The 21392-nt window shown below is 33.2% G+C and overlaps 1 long non-coding RNA gene across 5 annotated transcripts; it reads right to left on the bottom strand.

The window, feature by feature from the left end:
* Positions 1-1447: 1447 nt before the first annotated feature.
* Positions 1448-20906, bottom strand: LOC121122018 (uncharacterized). Of its 5 annotated transcripts, none has more exons than XR_005865663.2 (4): positions 20783-20906; positions 19837-20007; positions 3938-4663; positions 1448-3886 (listed from the first exon to the last, which is right to left on the bottom strand). It is a non-coding gene; the product is annotated as an uncharacterized lncRNA (long non-coding RNA). The 5 variants fall into 5 exon arrangements; XR_005865662.2 differs by having other exon boundaries at positions 1448-4270; positions 4407-4663; XR_005865661.2 differs by having other exon boundaries at positions 1448-4663.
* Between the last annotated feature and the right edge of the window lie 486 nt (positions 20907-21392).

Here is a 21392-nt window from a genome sequence, read left to right as displayed (position 1 = left end):
TGGGTAGAACATTAAGATATGACTATAGTTGATAATATTGTAGAGAAAAACGCGTGCAAGGAGGAGAAGGGTGGGGGGAGAAAGACATATGGTATCATTGTTTACTGATGTGATTATCAGTGATAATCACATCAGTATTTATCAGTTGCCTGCTTTATTATGATTTTTGAGGGTATAACGAAAGTATTTATTAGCAAAGTGTTTAATAAAGATATACTACGTATAATTGACTTAGACGGTATTTATCCGTTACAGTAGATATGAAAATGTCACACTCCATGAAATTGTAATTCATTATGAACCATATTCTCAGAATAATAACTAATAAAACGACAAAGTAATAGTATTTCGAAATATATTTGAAGTTCCAAGTTTAAAATAGAAGGCTTAATTAAAATATAATCTAAAAAATAAAAAATAAACCATCATACATTTAAGTTAAATATACAAGATTACACAATTAGAATCATATAACTAATAATAACAATAAATTATAAATACAGAATATTGAAATAATAGATTGATCCAAATAATATTTTCTTGTTCTAACATCGGAATTCAGTTTAATATGTCATAACATTAGGTTGCAAAACACAAGCCAATCAAAAATATCATAACCCTTTTTTCCTCATGTGCAAGTTACATATACAATTGTGCACGGGATAGATATATCTCTACCGATAAGATCTTAATAATTATTAATAATAAAGTAAATGTCAAAATCATAAAATAATGTTAGATTTAAATCCATATCTTCTTCCAATCTTAGTACGAGCAGCTTTTAGAATCCCACTTTCATTTATTGATGTTTATCTCAAAAAAGAACAGTTAATCCATGCAGTCAAATTTTAAACCTTAATTACTTATCTTATATATAAAAATAAGACTCCTTTATAACTGATAAGACCATTCAGGCAACCATTTTTGACTTAATGTAGTTTTCTAACATGACATCGTAAAGATTTAGAGCAAAAGCTAATTATCTAGTAATGTCCGGCGATATTACTCCTTATTAAGGGCATCAAAAAAGATTTTTCCCCGTTACTTATGCTTATATAACAACATACTATTATCATGAAAGATATACACAATTGCTAATACTAATGCTACACCCAATGTAACTACCCCCGTTGTTGTGGCCATTTAAGCAGTTGTTTTCGCCTTTTATGAGTTTTTTGAACACCATGTCTTGGGGCTCATCAACCATAACTAATCCTTAAGTGATAAAAAAGTAATATTTATTGACTATGTAAAACCTAATGATCATACCTAGGTATTTAAATTAAGAAATTAGTGTCAGACAGACTAGTTGCGAACCATCCAAAGCTTCCTTTGTTGTGACCATTTAAGCAGTTGTTTTTGACATTTAATGAGTGGTGTATCATAATTCTTGATAATTTTAGCTAAAATAGAATCATATTTTGTGATTAATTTTTTTTTAAATGAATACTTACTGTTAGATGGAACAAAATTCAGAGTTCCATTTCGAAATTAGTAAATGTTTTATACTTTTTACTGATAACTTGATCGTCATTTGGTGTGGATGACTCAAAACCTTTTTTATGTATTTCTATAAATAACATCAGTACCAACATCCTCCATTAATTTAATGATGGTTCCTTGGAAAGGGATAGGTTTACCCGTATATTTCTCCATAAATTTTTTGAACGTAGATGATTAGCAATGGATAATATTTATAATGAATTATATTACATGCAATAAGCATCTTTGTGAGATCAAAGCTAAAGTTTGACTTGATGTATTCATCATGAACTTGATTTTATAGATGAATACCCATACTTTTGTTATGAGATGAGGATAATAAGTGGCGTGTAATTCTAGACAGGGGACTAAAGGCATATTTATATCGACAAATCTGATTATCCATCTGTTTCTCATCCGGTAAGTATTTTCCAAATTCCTGGCCCTCCATTTTCATAAATCCAGTCAGAAGGCGACGTAATTTTAGGCATTGTATTCAGTTCTCTATCGACTATCAGCATCAAATATTATATTAATATTGAATAATAAAAGCGGGAATGATAACGTTCTTGATAGAAGAAGATGTATATTATTTAATCAATGATGCCATAAGTATTTCTTCCCTTCTCCTCACCCGCTTTTGTATTCTTACCAAAATTATCAACCTTGATTATAGCATAAATGTATCTTCCACATATAATTTAATGTCATGCTTTACTTCAACTTGAAGTCCTTTGTAATTAATTATGAAATTATGACATTTGAGTAATCAATATGAAATAATTGTTGTTTTTTTATTATAATGAATTCGAAACTTTTTTTTGCCAGTGTACTGAAGCTGAGGGGAAAGAGGAAGAAGGAACACAAATATATAATTTTGAATGAATATAGACATAGTAAGTGTTGCTACAGGGAGGACTTTAAATTTACGTGTTCTTAGTCTTTTATTCAAGAAGTTGTAGCACATTTTAACATATACTGTGAGTATTTGTAATACTTTATTGCTTGTTAATAACTGTATGGCTTGAAATGTTTAAATTAAATAGGATGAGACTTGCAACGATCATCATCAGAATCCCTTTGACTTATCCCTGGTCAGAAATAAGAAATATTCAATTTATAATATTTTGCATCTAAATCAAGGTACCTTTTTTCAGATTTTTTAGTCAACATATCTCAAGATGGATTAAGGTCAGGGTCGACCGTAACCCTAAGCTTCCAGTGGTCATTGGATAGCGTAACAAAGACGTTTTTGAGTATGCCGTACGGGATTTTATATATTAATATATGGTCGTGCTTGGGAAAAACCCCTGACTAAGTCATATAGCATTTTTGACTTCTTTTTTTTTCAGGTCATAACGCGAGTTTTATTTAAAAGATTCTATAAATGTATTGTACAAACTAATAAAAACAAGCATTTAAAAATAAATCATTTAATCATAAACAAAACTGCATTTGAGTAGAAAAAAGTAAATAAAAATCAATACATTTTCCTAATAGGAGTCCAATCAAATGAAAAGATATGTTTGGATTTAAATCCTACATGACTCATTTTATGAAAATGATTTAGTTCTGAACTATTTTTAATACAAAATTGATTGTGCGAAATAGGTGAAGAAAGAGGAGAGGAAGATTGATTGCGTTGTCTCAGGGAGCCCATGTTAAGGTGAGCACTCTTGTTGAAACCTTTTATTCAAGCCGCAGATGTAGGAGTTGAGAGGCTCTACAATCCGAGCTTTATGTGTGGCTTGACACACCTCTCTCCCCCTTCTGGATGAAGACAAACAGGGCGTGCCAAAATGCCAGTTACTTAGCTTTGTCTATGAGAAGCACGTCCTCGGTATCCTACACAAACCACCTGTCGTTCATGTGACACCTTGGCTCCCACGGAGATATTCTCGTCCTAAAAGTGGCACATCCTGTTGGAGCGAGAAGAAGAGGTCCAAAGACTTACGAGACTTGTGCTTCTTGATAGCCTCAAGAAGTCTGCTTCAGCTTTAACATCTAGAAATTGTACAACTGGATCTATTGTAGAGGACCTGTGGACTAGTCTGAGTCATTGATCTGATCATTAATAGTGATCTCTTGGTTGACTGAGAAGTTCATGATACAATTCCTGGTTCCAGATCTGTTGTGCTCTTTATTGGTAGAGGTCCTTCCCGAAAAGCCTGCCATTAGCAAGCTTCTGTGCAATATGATAAATTAAGACTTAATCTCATGATTATTTATTTGTTTATAGAGTTTCAAAAAGCCGCAGGGGTATTTTCTTTAGGTACAAGTGTAAATTTTGGTATACCAGACCCGGTTCCTTGTCCATTTAAGCATTTCAATGGTTTGTTTATTTATCATTATTTCGATAACTTTGCTCGTAATCCTCATTTTTGCTACTTCATCGATCAACTCACTAAAAAATGGGAATGGAAACATTTCATCTGTCAAATAACACACATCTAACCCGATTTCTTTAAAACCGACTCCTGATAAAGAAGTAATACATTTTTATATTCTAGGCTAGTATGAATTAGATTTAAATCATTTATAGGAGCAGAAGTTGAAGATGAAACAGTCATTCACCAACGAACATAACAATATATAGGCTTTAGTATAACTTAAATTAATCTTTGCTCCGTCAGCGCTGCTTGCTTTGATCAATGCTGACGTTATTTCTGTAAGGGCTGTGATTGAAACATTATTCCAGGTGGCAGATTCAACAACGCTGGGATTTTTACGAACATCAAGAGGCCAGAAGCCTGTAGCTCCATATTTTACAATTCGACCTGTTTTTGACCTTGGCACATACAGGTTGATGGGTCAAAAATATGATAAAGAGAAAAAAGGATTGTTATGCGAAATAACACTGATTAAAAATAAGAGTATGCCAACGCTAGATATTAGCCATTTTCTTATGAAATTATAGACATCACCTCAGTATATCAAGCCTCAAGACTATGATAATGACCAGTAAGATCGAAAGAGATTGGGCAGAGCAATCACCCAAGTGTAAGTTTCAAGTTTCCACTCTCAAAACGCCAAACAACGTCCTATATGCGTATTCGCTCAAAGTTCCTTCTTAAACAACGGCCAGACTCTGTATATGATGTTTAAATTAATTTATATACATCAAGGACTTCAATTGAATGTATATTGTATACGATATCTATTGATAAAGTAATCTGCATCCCTATAAGATAATATAAAAATAATTAATATAATTAACAGGGTCAATATGAAAAATACAGAAGGCTGCCTACCATATGTCTTTTTAATGTTTCCGTTGCCTGTTGTCAGTTGCGAGTGGATAAAAAAGCTAAACGAGCACAAGGGGACATTTACAAACCATGTAGCTAGTTAAGGGGAATCCTAAAACCCTATGGATCTGAAGAATATACCAAAATGCAATAAATTACAAAATAAGTATAGATAACTAAAATTTAAAAAAATATATAACTGATTCATCTTTTTTTTAAGTGCGACTTGAAGAGATCATTTTAAAAATAGAAATGAAAATTTGTTTTTTAAATTCATTCAAAAAGATCTAATAGAAGGCCCTTAAAATAAGTTCATATTAATATTTATAAGAAAAAATTAATTGAATGTTCACAATAAATTCCTACTTTTTCGATTGTTTTTTTTTTGTTTTTTGTCAGCTGTGGGCTTTTTTACTTTTACTACCCATATAAAAGGTTTTTAAAGTTCCTGTATTTTACTCAAATTAGCTCTAATTAAGCTTCAATTGATTTAATCCTTGCCTTCCTATTTTTAATGTCAATAATAATCTTACATATGTAATGACAAATGATTTTGAACCAATGACAAAATTGTTAATATTAATTAATAACAAAACATGATATCCATTCAAAATGAAAGAAATGCTAATCACTTAAGGATCCGTTATTAACTATCAATAGACTATAAAAATGATGGATTATTCATTTTGGAAAAGACTCATGGATGGACGAACAAATATTCAACACATAATTAGATCATATTTTACACAACTATATATATCAAAATATATCAAATGAGGTATAAATTGATTATTTTATCAGATCTAAGGAAGTCTAATCCCTCTAATTATATAAAATACACACATTGGAGTATAAATATATAATTTGATGCATGTAAAAGCCTTAAAGGATTATGACTCATTTTTTTATATATTTTATATATATTTTGTCTCTTAGTAACTTTAAAAATAGATATATATATTTTTAAATGAAGCTTTAACATGAATCCAGTCCTAGAAGATAATGTGAAAAACGTCATTTTCTGGCTATACGAGGGTCGTTTGAAGAGTTTTTAACATGTACTTGTATTTTTTCAGGATGGGATGATCGCATATCAAATATACCGATATATGTGAAATCCGCGTAAAAAATGCCCAAAAATATTTGCAATAATTAACTTTTGTCTAAATTATTATTTTTCTTCATGCTCAATAGTTGACTCAAACATAAAAAAAAAGTCTATAAATATTTAAAAAATCAGACTTTATAAGAAAAAAATAGATGCGGATTCGTGATTAGGGATTATACATTTATGACGTCCAGATAAAAGTTCAATTTTCGACCAACAACCCCCCTTACTCATAAATTCTCAGATGGATCGAAGAGCGACTAAGGCGTGCGTTGGTTCGGGATTTATAATCACCAAAGGGGATCAAGTAGTGGGGGGAAGCCTTCATAACCCTCATTCCTTAAAACACTGTTTTCGAAGCCGAGATGCTTGCCATAAAAGAGGCTAATTCTTTGATTAAAGACAATATTGAGAAATGGGGTCATAAAAGATTTTGTATCTGGTCAGGCTCTCAAGCAGCAATTGGAGCATTGCGGTCGATAGTGACAAAGAGTTACCTTATCCGAGATACGAAAACTCTTTTGAGGTCGTTAGCTTGTGAGGTCCTTCTCTCCCTGTGATGTGTAAGGGATCACAGTAATGTCATTAGAAATGATTGGCTACTATGCAGCCAGACCTGGAGCTCTGGATCAACCTCCTACCCGAATTGTTGGAATCCCTCGGTCATCTTTTAGGGAGATTACATAGACAAATGACAGACACTTTGGTCGAACCTAGACTATTGTCGTCAAAGCCGTGCGATGCTCCCAAGAGTTAGACTTTAGAGATGGAAGCATCTCTTGGATTTTTTGAAAGGAAAACTGAACTCCTTAGTTCAGTTTATCACTGGGCATTGTCTCTTACTCCCCCCCCCTATTTTAGTCGACAAGAAAAGATTTCAAGCCTATAATATTTTCAGAGACAGAACGTAGGTTTGTTGATGTGATGGTTTTTTGTAAACAACGATCTGAATAATAGCAGAGAGGTCACAAGATACATTTATGGGTGTGATTAAAACAATCTGCCGTACCTCCAAAACGACTCAGGATTGACTCCAGAAGCACTGCCTCTTAGGTACACCGACTGGACCCCTATGGATCATTTTGTCCGGGGCTACTTTTGAGCCAAAGCTCAACAGAAGTCCTCACACCACCAATAAGTATCTTAACAACTCCATCGTCCTACAGTTGAAGAATTCAGTTTGGGCTATAGTTTCCTTGGACTGCGTGTCGTTTAGGACTCGAATTGAGAAATTATTGAAGCCAACATAGACTACATTGAGTGAAATATATATTATCAATAATTGTATCTTCTACTCAGTTTATGTTTTTTAAACCAATCTTAAAAAAAGGACTATTTTATGTACATTTAATAAAAATAAATCATAAATGCCGGATTTACCGAGTGGCCCATTAAAATCGGAACACTTTGAATTTTAAACTTTAACAAGATTTAATTTATTAATTAACAATATAATTCCAACAAAATTAACACTATTAATAGATGTGTGTCTAAACTCTCTTAATCATTAATGTAGCCACCCTTGGCGCCAATAATAGCTTCTAGGCATCGGCAAAAGGCCTTACACCCGCTGCAGATGTAGTCGTTGTTATGACGTCTCAGATCTGGCTGTCAGTCCCTTTGAGGGCCTCGGCGTTTGAATGAAGGGCACTGCAGGTTTTTTTGGACGTACATCCAAAAGGTTTGGTCGCGGGGCTTGGTATCAAGGCTTTAGGAACCCAAAAGCTTCAAAAAAGAGTTCATAATAACCGACAAAACTCATTCAATAGAGTCTTACAACAGAGGAGATAGGTTTCTATCATTGCTGGTGTGAAAGTGGCCTCTCCACCCTCACAAAACTCTTTCCACCTACTTTTTTATAGCTCTTGGAAGTCTGGTGTGAAACCCCGAGATCGCTTGCATGGGATCTCATGCATTTGAGGTAATTGGATAGAGACTGTGTTCTTTAACCCCTGTGGGTCTAATTTTACCTTTTTGACAGAGCCCTTCTTCTTTTTCAACGTTTTGAACTAGCTGATGGCGTAGACGTTGGTCCTGGAGACGCTCAACTGCTTGGAGTGCGCGAATGGAAATTTGTCGATTACGTTCAACTCTCATTTTCTCGACTTGTACGTAAGCTAAAGAGCTCAGGTTGTTTTTTTTAGTGATTAATTGCTTATGCTTTAATATAAGGAAATATGAATTAATTTCAACCACTAAACCTTTATCAATTATTAAATAAGTATGTGTTCAGATTTCAATGTACCACCTGGTAAAGAATGTAGATCAAAAGCGCCAGACTTAAGGACTGATTTAGTAGCAAACCCCTAAAAGCTTGCATGAAGGATTTGCTTCATAATTATTCTAACCCCGCCTATATGCTACAACATTACATATGTATATTTCTTTGTCCTTTAAAATATTTTTGCAAATTATTTGGCAAATTAATTCCAAGGGACTTTACTCCTCCTTTAATGATTAACCTAACAACAAAGATACAAAAAAAAAAATAGCAGTATAACCTTCCTCCCTCGCTCACTCCCTACACCTGCTCCCATAAAACAAAATACGTCATATAATGCATTATTTCCTTCGTGTTGAATCGATAAAAAATACATCGTTAATATATATGTATACAAATGAATCTACCACTCCATAATAAGCTGAAATAGAGATAGGACGGATCGTGGACCCAGATCCGAAGTATCTCTAGTACAGTAAACCTGTATTATCAGAAAACACCCTAATTGGTTCAGCTACTCCAACTTTTTTTTGGATCTTAAAAAGCTTATGGTATTGCTTAATTCTAGCTTAAACAACTGGATATTATCTAAATCAAACGTAGAATCTCCATTAGTCTTGACTAGTACTAAGGGATGCATCTACATAGATAGTTGCATTGTACACGTCCCTACCTTTATTGTACCACTCAACCTTTACCCTGAAAAGTAACTGGTATACATATATGCTCAAAATACATTGGAAACTAGAATGGGCCCTCAACAGAGTCAATTTGCGTAATGTAGTTCAATTTTTTTCAAAGGTATGGCCGATTATGCTTTTTATAAGTTTTTGTGCCACCTTGACCATTGACAATTACCTCTCAAAGTTTAATAGCCACTAACTGTGACCATATATAATTTTTGTACCAAATTTGATCAACATCCATCCATAACCTTTGTCGTAATGCAACAAACAGGGTCTCTAAAAATAATTGGTTGTGGAAAAAGTACGATTCAACAAAGTAGGACATCTTAGAGGCCAAAACTATGAAAGACAAGGTGCAGAATATTTCTTAATGTATGAGAAGATTCTATAAAATATATTATGCATTGATTAGGACGCAGGTTATCAAAGTATCTAGAATCTTTATTGGGTAATTGAATTTATATAATATTTCCGTTAGATGCAAAACTAAGGAAGTAACCATTTGACAAAATCTTTTCATAATAACAAACCCTGATGGGATCTAATTGGTTTGAATATTTTTCGTTTAAATTCATATGTAAATCTAGAGGGGGCATGTTTTTATTTCTTCAACATCGATATGATAAATCAAATATTGCAAAATACAAATCAAAAGTACAATTGTTCTACTCATAGCATCATTACAGGGTTGATCTTATCTAGGGGTACACTTAATTTAAATTTTAATACATCGGAAACTTATTCGTCGATTGTCTTCCAACTTGGAAAAAAAATAGATTTTGTTACTCAAGATTCCTTATATAAAGTTTCGACTGAATTAAAAACAAAACAAACTAGGTAAAACAGAGCAATAAAGGAGTGAGTTTTTGAAGCTTCTCTCAAGCAGGATGTCCCTCATGGATATTTCCAAGGAGCACAGGTGCAGCCGCACCACTGTTTATTGTTCCAGGGACTTATTCACTGCCATCATTGTGCATAGTGGAAAGCAGAGGGGAAGTCTTCCCCCAACGTTGGGGGTATGGAGGGGCGAAGGAGCAGCTCAATGTTGACGCTTACATCGAGCTTCTATATAAGAAAGTGCTACTACCTAGGGCGAGAGAAAAGTTCGGCTACACCTTTATTTTCACTCAAAACGGAGCTCCGTGTCATCGTACCGCTGATACCCAGGTCTTCCTGAGAGACAACTTTGTGGACTTTAGGAACCTCAACACGTACCTTCCCTCCTCTCCATACAAGAACCCCTTGGACTACTCTATCTATGTGCATCTGGAGAAGAAGTTGTGTAATACTCCTAACAGGAGTTCACAGTCTCTAAAGGCTTCTATCAAGACTGAGGGTCTATGCTCGAATGTGACTACATAGTCAAGGCCTGCAATGTATTTAGGCTTCGTTTTAAGGTAATTATTAGAACTGAGGCCTCACATATTCAATGAAAGTTGTGCGGAGCACTATATTCCAATTATTTGTTTAAATAAATGTCTTACCAAAACCTCTCTTTTAGATTTTACTCTTGAAAAATTGAAAATAATCAAATGAGTACTACTAGACAAGATCAACCCTATATATTTAAAAGCAGTATTAAAGGCATAAAAAGCCAGTTCAGACCCAAAGATACTTTTTTTTTTTTTTCAAATTAAAATGTATTGTACCCGTCTAAAAATCGCATGAGAAGCAAAAAGCTGAACAAAGTCAGTCTTTTGATTGGACATCACCAAAGGTACCGACATGTATTTGCAAGTGGGTATCAGGGTGCCTTTCATACGAAAATAAAAAGAAAAAAGGCATAAAATCAGTTGGTAGTTGGCAATTTTTTCTAAAACTTTAACTTTTTGTAATATAACATAATACAATACATCCTACCTACGATAGCTGACTCAAAAATACGGGGTTTTTGTATTCCTTTTTCTTCACTTACTAAATCTATCTTTTTCTATGTTTGGCAACAATCTCTTGCCCGGATTTTTCTTTGGAGTAAATCTCCCGTCCTTATCTTTATTGCATAACGCAAACTTTTAAACGAAAATAAAGCCAAATTACAGCTCTTAGCTAGTCAATTCATAATAAGTTTTATTTGGCTTCAATAGAATTTAAGATGAAATAGCCTATCTACTGCAACTGACTAAAAAATATGGGTCTTTCTTCTCCCTTTTTCTTCACTAAGTCCTATGTTTGGGACCAATCTTGACCGAATTTTTCTATTTTCTATTTGTTTTGGTCCAATCTCACGTCTTTACTTACATGATCCCATAGAAGCTTTCATACGAAAAGAAACAGTGAAAAAAAACCCAAATTCATTTTGTAATTAGACCATTCATCTCAACTATAAAGATATTATCTACTGACTATTAAAAAGGGTTCACAGCCTAACGAGAGCACATTATAATTCAACCAATCAACGTTCAGAATACGGATTAGGGAAGCTGATTAAAAAAATCGAAGAAATAAAGTTGAGTTACGACATCGAGGAACAAACTATATAAGTTTTCGTACTGAACTACAGCCGGCCAAGATAAACTGAACCCGTCTTAAACTGAACTTGACGGGGCTGTAGTCTTCAGAACTAAATAAGGACCGACACTCCAGAAATGGTGTATTGGTCCTTATTCCTTCAGTCCAGTTTTAGGACAGGTCTTTAAGAATGTCGGTCCGTCAGACTCTGAGGAAAAATTTAAAAAAAGAAGAAATAAAGTTGAGTGACGTCATCTAGGAAGGAACATGATAAGTTTTTAGGACCGCACTAGACCGGGCCGAGTCTGAACTGGACAGGACTGCAGTCTCCAATCCTAAATAAGGACAGACACAACACGTATCACGTTCTTATCTTTATTGTATCACACAACCTTTCCTCCAAAAAAAGAAATAGAAAAAAGGCCCGAAATCATCTGGTAGTTAGTCAAATAAATCAATCACTGGCACGCGTAAATTAGAACATATTACCGTATTTTCTGTGTGTGTTTTTTATTTGTTCATAGTGGCACACTCATTGATTAGAAATGTGTAAGTTGGTACTCCATGTCTCAAAGGTTGCCTACCCCTGATCTACATAGTATTTTATTTGATACTGAACTATAATATTCCTTAGTCATATTTTAGTAAATGAGTAGTTATGAGCAGTCCTTATATTATTTATATGAAGAAATAGCCAAAATTTATTCATATAAAAAAATAATTACAAAATACGATGAAAGGTTGCGCGGTTTTCATTTTGTACTAGTTGTTTTGAAACGACTCCTTCTCTCCACTTTTGCACTTGTTTTCTTTTTAGTTTTTATTATTGGATATGTGAATGACAGTGTATGAGTTATGTAATTCACATTGATAAAGTACTTATATTCAGGTTTCATGTGTAGTATATGTATTGTACGTAGACACACACAAAGTCCTCCATTGAATCCATGTACCATGTGTTCTAATAGTATGTAGGTCTGTATAAGTGTTTGGGCTCGGTCTGAAAATACTAGAATTTGGTCAATGACTGTAGGGCCTTTTTTTATTTGTGCTTTAGACCCTACCAAATTAAGAAGAAAAAAAATTCTATAGAATTTTTTTTTTGGTGAGGATAAAAAAAAATAGGCATAATTTTTTTTGTTTTCTTTAAGATTTATTTTCTAAAAAAAAGTGAATTCGGACAAATTATGCAGCAAGGAAAAAATTTAATTTTTTGTGAATAGCAACGGGTCTCCCCCTTTATTAAAATTATTTTTGAGGAGAATTAAGAATTGTTGGGCTGTACACAATTCAAAAACAAAGATTGGATAATTATTTCGTATTTAAAAAGAAACTAATGAGTTACAACTGATTTTGCCCCTTTCCCTTCATTTTTCATTTTGAAATAAATATATATATTTCAGTCCAGACCAGGAATTTCCAACACGTTGCCCACGCGCTGCATTGCAGCCTATTACACATTCTCACTTCAAGAAGTATTTTTTTGCCAAAATTGTTACAATATCATTAAAATATTTCCCATATAAAGAAATCTCTGGAGTGATGGATTTAATAAGAGAACAGAGTTTTTCAGGATTAATTTTCCTAAAAAAAAGGTCATTCGATCAAATTATCAGCGCAGCAAAAACCAAAAACCAAGCCTCCACCAAATTGGGTTTTTCTTATATTTAGCCTAAATTTAAAATAATATGTACGTATTTAAAATGTTTGTTTAATGAAGCCATTTTTCAGGGAATTTGTTCTCAGCTGTCGATGTTTCCGCGTCTTTTCTCCATATCAGTGTTTGGAAAATGAATTAGTAGAATTAGAATTGGAAAGTCTTGTTAAGCTTTGAGCTATTCTTAAAAGTGATTAAGTAATTATTCCATATTTAATCAGATTTAGCCAACTACCAACTAATGTTGGGCATTCCTTTCTATGTATTTTCGTATAAAAGGTTGTATAATAGAATAAAAGTAACGTTGCAATCAACTGTCGATGTTTCAGCTTTTTTAAACAGTTTTCTGAACGTTGGTTGCTTGATCTAGAATTAGGTTTTGTTAAACTGTCAACAATTCTCAAGAATCATAGGGGCGTCCGCAGGAGGTCGACTGGAGGGGCTGTAGTCGTAGGAAAGGTTGCGTGATGCAATAAAGATAACGACATATACATTTAAAAAAATGTTATATTTCAGTCTACAGTCTAGGATAATGGTCTCTTCCGAAATATGGCCGCAAATCTGTCTTTAAAAAATCACCAATGATCGAACCGTTGTCGGACCGAGTCGTAACACTACAAATTATGTAGGTTTCCCTATTACACGAGTGCTTTTCAACAACTATGCTTTATTCTTTTTGTTTTTTCTATGTATATTAGGGTGTGTTACTATAATATATATTATATACATTTGCTCTAAATGAGCATGTATCATATGGTGTGGTGCTGGACAACATTTCCTGAAGGAATACATGCTTGTACATACATAATGTAAAGACATCAAACCTACCGAGTGGTCCATTAAAAAATAAACACTCAAAGTTTTAAATTTAAATAAGAATTAACTAACAATATAATTTAAACAAAGTTAATACTAAATATAAATAGAAGTGTGTCTGAGCTCTCTAATTCATTAATGTAGCAGCCCATAGCGGCTATTAATGCTTCCAATTGGCCGTGAAAGGCCTGGTTCTCTGACTCGATGTAGATGTTGGATGCTGGATGACAGTGGCATTGAGTTCCTCGGTACTTGGTTGACGGACGGCATGGGGAAGGGGATAAACGTGTCAAAAAAGAATTCAAAAGAACTTAAAAGACTCATTCGAAAGAGTCTTGCTACGGAGGAAATGGGTTTCTTTCATTGCTGGTGTCCAAAAGGGCCTCTCCAGCCTCACGAAGCTCTTTCTTCCCACTTTTTTTATAGCTCTCTGGACAGTCTGGTATAACCCCCGATACCTCTTGCGTGGGCCTCTCATAGGCTTGAGGGGATTGCCCTGGGCTGATTTCCCTAACTCATCCGTACCAATGTGACCTTTTTGACAGAGCTCGTCTTCCTCTCCGACGTGACGGACTGGCTGACAGTGTAGACGGCGGTCCTGGAGACGATCAACTCCTGGGAATGCTCGAATTGAAATTCGTTGATCACGTTCAAGTGTCATTCCATCGAATTGTAGGTAGGCTAGAAAACTCAAGTTTGGATTGTCTTGTAACTAATTGTGTATGCTTTAATAAATTGAAATATGAATTAACTTCAATCACTCAACCTTGATTAATTATTGAATTAGTAAGCGTTCGAATTTAATTGGACCACCCAGTATGATGTTTTTCGCATACATACATAAAACGATATAGCAGGAAGGTTTGTTTTATTTTTTAACACAGCCGCAATTCGAAGTTGTTGTTTTTTTGAAAACAAAGTTATTAAAATTTCGTCAATAACACATACACCATAACCCTTAGTTGATAAACATGACTGATTCGTAAGTTTTATGTTCCACCTGTCAAAATTCCAATTATAACAATTGAGTTGATGCTTCCATATCTCTCTTATTTGCTTACTAGAATGAGTATTCGGTATTGTCTCGAGTTATAAAGCATCTACAAACAAACCAATTTTGCTTTATACATTAATAGGAGTTCAGTATGAAAAGTTTTACAGGTCAAAAGGAAGATGACAGCACTTGTGAAAAAACTAGTTACATTTATCTATCATCTGTTAACAGCTACTTAACAAATTTTCAGCCATTATTATGTAACAGTCGTTTGACTGAGTTGGTTTGAGGGTTTTTCTGAAAATAGACAAAATGGAGTATCAAGCTGTAATAATAATAATATTGCATATTTGTTTTTGAAAGGAAATACACCTACGCAAATGAAAGATGAGTTGGATTCTGTGTATGGGTACTTTGCACCATTTTTTACCAAAATAATATTCCAGACAGCTGATTTTAAACTTAGTTGTATGTGCTTGAAAGACGATGAACGTTCGAGACGTCCAAAAACTACAACTACCCACGAAAACATAGCCAAAGCCCACCAAATTGTAGTAAACGTGATAGCAAAGATTATGAACTTGTCAAAAGAACATGTTTGTCACATATTAAGTCAACATTTAGTAGTAAAAAAGCTGTCTCTATCTGGGGTGCAACGTTTTCCCACGTTAAACCAAAAAGTGGTTTGCAATAATATTTCCAACGCTCTGTTTGTGCAGTTTATGCGCTGACTAATTACTATAGACTATTCTTAAATGCAACATTATACCCTTTACAACACAAAATCAGTGCAAATTGTGGTCTGCAATGGGGAGAACTTACCGGGATAGCAATGGCGACTGTTCTTTGCGTTAGTTTTGCATTTATTTTAATCAATTATCTTCAAATAGGTCAAACCATTGCAGGAGCATACTATGAATTGTTTCTTTACAAGGTGAAGGCCTAACTTGTAGAAAAGCAGCCACATTTGGGTCATTCCACGTCAAGTGTATACACCTCATGACATAACAATCACCAATTTTGATGATTTTTGATGAGCTGGTTTTTCTATTTGAAACAAGAGAGTGTCTTAAATATTAAGGTTCTGTGACTCACCTGGGCCCTTCTATAATTTTACTTGCCTAAATAACAATCCTAATTTATTTTATTAATCAACAGAAAATATGTATATTACATACGAGTTTAAATATAGAATAATAATACTAATATACTATTAAAGCGGCTCTACATACTCAAGTTAATGTTCTTATTGGAAGTGGTCCGATTAAAATCTTACTCTGAATTTTGGATATGTTTGAAAACATATATTGAGATATGTTCTACCAAAAAATTTAAAAAAAATCAGTTTTGATACTTGGAAGGGGCGTCATTTTGAAGGCTGTACCAGAGCCTCAAACTGTTGTTTTTAATTAAAATAAGATTATGTAATTTTTGTTAAAATCAAGTGAAAAATGAAAGGAATGATGGTCTTCTGAACATCACTGGTGAAACGCATTAGACCCAACTTTGAGAAGTCTTAGAACGGCCTAGGTGAGTAACAGAATGTTGAAAAATAAGAAATGAAATTCCAATTTAATAAAATTTACCACACTAAATATTTGTATATATGGGCTTTCTTTTTTAATATGGTTGGATAAGCGTACACAATTTTGTTACAAAACCTATTAATATAGAAGAAAACCAGTGATGCATAAGAGTTAAAAAAATACGTTGTAATCCTGACAATTTGAAGAATGTTTAAAGATTAACACACAAAATCCTTTTTTTATCCATTTGAGTAAAACTAACCAAAGTTGCTTAACTCACAATGCTATATCTCACGATCCAATTGTTCTACAGCTGTAGTTCAATTGTAATTGTTGTTTTCAAATTAAACAATGTTTTTATTTTCTCAAGCATTTATGATTATTCATTTATTCTTGAGGAAAGAATACTTACCTATACACGTAATTACTCAATACCTAATTGTGAGTTAAGCAACTTTGGTTATTTTTACTCAAATGGATAAAAAAAAGGATTTTGTGTGTTAATAAAGCATTGCTTTTTGATGAAAAAAAAATAGTTTTGAAGCAAAGGCTTGACTTGATAAATATTATTCTTGATGACATTGTTAGTTCTTAGGTGAAGTATCTATGCAGTCCTAAGATATACTCAAAAATAGCTCTACGGAGTATATATACACATTCTGATATATATTGCTTTATTAATACAGAGTTGGAATGCCATGGAAAAGTTTGGAAAATAATGGAATTTCACTTCTTTTTCTAACTACGTATGACTTTATCATAAGGTAACACAGTAATTAGGCAATTAAAATGAAGAAAAATTAAGGTTCAATATAAGCATTTAATTCAAAAAATCATCACTTTGAAACTATAACTGCTTTACAGACTATTGACAGTCTCGCTGATTGTTTTTCAAGATAGACAGGTGTGATATCATTCCAAGCATTCATTATTTTCCAAGAAATTTTGACAAATCTTGGACGTATGTTTTGGGTGTTTTTCTTGTTGGAAAAGAAACTTACTTCCAATTAATCTCTATCCAGAAAGAATGGCATACGTTTTCAAGATAGAATGATAATCATTTGGAAGGAATTAACTACCAATCTTTCATACTTGCGAGAGAGAAATATTATTTGTGATATTAAGCTGGGCCAAAACAGCTGCATTTTTAAAGACAAATAATTAAAAAATATTTTATAGATTTATTTTCATCATAAATTTTCATTGGGTTAATATAAAAAATAATAATAAAATCATACACATTGATGAAAATGACGAAAAATTATTTTTTTCCTAACTTTTTCTTGGCAGTCTATATACATGTGATAGATGGGGATATTCTGTAGGAGTTAATAGTAGGGATGATATTTTTGTAGATATAAAAGACAGTTTATAGATTAGAGAAAGAAAAATAGTTGGTGCGTTTGCTCTTTTTTTTTTTTTTTTTAATAGATCGTTTTGGTATCTATCTATGAAGAAAGAATTTCCCCTTATCTTGATGTATCTTATTTTTAATTTATTTTAATAATAGTTCATATACATACACTAGGTAGCCGCTTATGAAATTATACTTTTTTTTAAATTTTGTACGCTTATTGTGAAAAAATGGTTACAAATTTAATCTTCAAAGTATGTGCCTTCGCTAGCCACATATTTCCCCCATCTTTCAGTCAAATTTATGGATGCCTTTTAAAAAAATTGTTCACCTTTGGCTGCAAACTAGACATCGATCCATTTTTTGGCTTCAGTGTGAGAATCGAAGTGCAAATCATTGAGTGGGTAGCCTATCGATGCAAACAAGTAATAATGGGAGGGTGCCAGGTCTGGTGAGTAAGCCGCATGAGCAAGAGGTTCCCAGCCGTACGATTCAACCAGCTGGCGGGTGGCTATAGAGGATGCTGTGGTGCATTGTCATCAAGGAAAATTACTTTGTGTTGCCTGGCTTCATATTTTGGGCGTTTTTTGCGTATGGAACGGTTCAAATTGGCCAATTATTGTTGTTCTGCAAGCTGTTCTTGCTTTTGGCCATAATCTTTATCGGGCAATGCTTGCAATTTTGTGTCTTCAAACATTTTTGGTGGCTGGCCGCGCTCAATTTATCACGTCAAAATCACTACTTTGGAATTTTTCAAACCACCTGAAGCACTGTATTCTGCTTAGAACCTGTCCATTGTAAGCTTTTACAAGGATTTGATGGGCTTGAGAAGCGTTTTTCTTCAATTGGTAACAGAAAATCAATGACGTCCGCTCATTGTAGTTTGTAGGCACAAAATTAGAAATTTTTATGAGCAAATAAGTACTTGGTTGAATTAAACTATACAAACAATGAATTAAATATTGTTGAAATAAACATTTGGACCGGTTTATAATGTCTAACTGGCGACACCTAGGAACCAATAGCCGGAAGTCTCATTTCAAAGGCGCATACCTAGTATAAAGTCAAATCCTGTTAGAGGAAACTGCTATTTTCCCAGATTTTTTGCTTCATATTATATGTTTTGAAAAAAGTTACATCTCAGAGATCGTTGACTATAAGCATATTTTAATTATATCCGAATTTCTGATATCAGAGTTTGACTGTATATTTAAACATATTTAACTATAATACTTTACTTACACTTATGTTAATTAAATAGTAATAGGTTCTGTATAGCAGTCATCCATATCCCTCCTCCAAAAAAGTCATATAACAGGCACTTGATATTAATAAGGGTCTTAATTCGATAATACTTAAGGATGACAATAGGGTGTTACTGAATTAAGACCCTTGTAAATATCACCTCCTTATTATATAATTTTTGAAGGAGAAAAATAATTACTCTTTTAATGAGGAGAACGTTCTACATTTAAAAAATCACTAGTACAGGGAAAATATTATAGATAAATTTGTTTTAATATTTAAAACTAATTGCTCTAAAGATAGGGAAGAATGCTTACTTTAGTGGAAGAACCTCACACCACGACGACCGATTAAATAATGAAGAAGAAAGAGCACACGCAATAACAATTTTTCCTTTTCAAACTTTTAAACGAAGTTTATTCATTACAAATATGTCAACTCAACATATAACTATGAACATCATTTTCTCCCCTTCCCCCCACCCCCAAAAAACACAATAATAGTCGTATATATAACAGGCAGTTGATATTAACAAGTGTTTTAAGTCCGTAGTACCGTATATCTTGCTCACGCCTTCTCCTCACGCTCTTTGGTTCCTTACAAAAATGTCCACTCTGTTTATAACATAAGTATTGCTTCTACTTTCTCTACCCCCACTCCAAAAATCCACCCCTACTAATCAAATTATACACCATAAAAAAACGCAGTCCTTATACATATAGTATAAACATATACTTTTTAAATTTCTACAAAATTCATAGTTGATTGAATATTAGCTGAATAATGTTTAGTAATATGAAGACATCTTTTTATCATTTCAAATATTATTTATTCTTTGAATAACTATAACAGTTTGACAAAAAGGATTTAAAATCAATTAATTACTAATTGATTCCTAGTAATAAGATTCTACACATTTAGTACAAAATCAATTGGCTATGCTCCTTATTACATATATCCGCCTTATCCTGTCCATAAGTAGTACATAATTATTTCAGGAAAAAAACAAACATGGAAATAAACTTATTTTACAGTAATTATTAATATTTACTTTGTGGCTTTAGGAATCTCCTCCAGCTATTACATAAAATATACAATGTACATTGTTTTCAACTCGTCATAAATGTGTGTATGTAATTTATATGAACCATTGTTCGGAATATGAGTGTTTAGTATTGCTTAGGCGTACGTCTCCATAGACCATATCCATTTATTCACGTTTCTTTACATATTAAGGAACAAAATACTGTTTATTAAATGATTATATTCATTGATTAAAATCATATTATCCATCGGTATGTTGAAATAAAGTAATCAAAAATTAACAAGGCCACTTTGGTTATTTAAAGGATGTTTGGAAGGAGACCAACATATGTAGCTGTCAAGACGTTTCATTAAATTAGCTGTGAGCAGCTTTGAGATGGACGAAATAAACATGACCCCTATTTCGGATCTAGCAATGATAAACGCAGGAATTTATCTGTTGTGGATCCCAAATTTTACTCCAAGTCCACACAAATAAATCCACCACAAATCCTGAATTACTTTTCGGCACTTACGCGCAAGTTAATCCTTTATACTCTCCAGTAGAGATGTATTTTTTGTAAAAGCGGAAGGAGAAAGCAGGAGTGAGACATGTGGTACACCTGAATGCTAATATCAGCTGCCTGTTTTATGATTGTGGAGGGAGAAAATGAATTGCTGTTATAAAGACGACAACCTTGTACATTTAAAATAGGATTAATGCAAGGAAAATATTATGACTGTATTTAAATTAATATTTAATTATTTTATTAGGCATTTTAAAATCATTTTACACCAAAGATAGGTGAGAATTCTTCCTTCTTTTTAAGGAAGATGATTATTATTGCTTAAATACCACGACTTATAAAATAATGGGGGGGGAGCACACGTATCAAAAGTTTTTCCTTTTCTAATCGCCATTTTTTTAGTTTTTTTTCTTTAAGCACATACCTTTTTTACTTTTAAGTAATTACCTGTAGTACTTAGCTTTGTCCAGAGTAATCAGATGCCGTTTAGAAAACAAATCTTTCTTCAATAGTATAGAAGATAACTCCCCCAGAAATTCTAAGTGTGACTCTCCGTCTTTCATAAGCACACAAGCACACTTAACTACTCGATACAATAATATTTATGTCAATTCATTTGACGTGTTCTCTCAAGAATGAAGGGATAATAATACGAGTTTGAGGGGGGGGATTAACATGTATGGATGACCGATGAGTACTTTTAGTCTAAAGCAGTGGTTCTCAAATGGGGATACGCGTGTCCCTTGGGATAAGTGGAGGCACTCCAAGGGGTATTTGAGATTTTGAAAGAATATTTTACAAGTGGTATATAACACAGGAGTGGGTTGGAGGGCCTGAAACCCCCCAAGTAAGGAATTTTTGTTTTTTATTAGTAAATTTAATGGTTTATTTTTTGTATCCAAAAAATTTTATATGTGAAATTTTTTATCCCTAAATAAACTTAATTTTTTTGAGAACAGATAAAAATTTTTAAAAAATTCAAAATTAAATTTTTTGTAAGTAGCTCAGGATTTTTGAAATTGTAAAAACTAGAAAATTTAATGGTTGAATGTTTTTC

The sequence above is a fragment of the Lepeophtheirus salmonis genome, chromosome 7, assembly GCF_016086655.4.
Source record: "Lepeophtheirus salmonis chromosome 7, UVic_Lsal_1.4, whole genome shotgun sequence".
In the NCBI taxonomy this organism is placed as follows: Eukaryota; Metazoa; Arthropoda; class Copepoda; order Siphonostomatoida; family Caligidae; genus Lepeophtheirus; species Lepeophtheirus salmonis.
The sequence above is the reverse complement of the archived record's forward strand: the minus strand, read 5'-3'. Positions and strand labels throughout refer to the sequence as shown.